Source organism: Triticum aestivum, chromosome 6A (genome assembly GCF_018294505.1).
Source record: "Triticum aestivum cultivar Chinese Spring chromosome 6A, IWGSC CS RefSeq v2.1, whole genome shotgun sequence".
Taxonomy (NCBI): Eukaryota; Viridiplantae; Streptophyta; class Magnoliopsida; order Poales; family Poaceae; genus Triticum; species Triticum aestivum.
The window spans coordinates 330,822,949-330,823,392 of NC_057809.1; positions in this window are offsets into that span (position 1 = coordinate 330,822,949).

The following is a 444-nucleotide window of genomic DNA, read 5'->3' on the forward strand; positions in this document are numbered from 1 at the left end:
TTGTCAGTGGGCCAAAGGGCCATAGCGGGCGCGCGGGTGGTGGTTAACGAGGCCGCGCCCGAACGAGTGGGGGGTGGACCGGGCTGCGGCGGGGGTACGGGCGCCAGAGCACGCCGGCGGCCACGGCGGGGCTCGCCGGTCGGCTCTCTCCGGCGAAGGAAGTCGGCGCGGAGGGGCGCGACTGCGGGTGAGCAAGGGGACGGCGCGCAAGGTGCTCCCGGGGTCGTAGCAGGGCTGCACGGCGAGGTCGTCGAGTGTGGAAGAGGGCGGCGACGCGGCAGTGGCGGAGCAGAGCCATGACGGGACTCCGGCGAGCAGGGGACGTGCACGCGCGGCGGAGCAGCAGCAGCTAGGCGCAGCGCGGGCGAGCGGGTGCGGTCGGGGCAAGTGCGAGCGCGAGGTGCGGGCAGAGGCCACAGCCGGTGCGCAGGGGTGGCCGTGGAC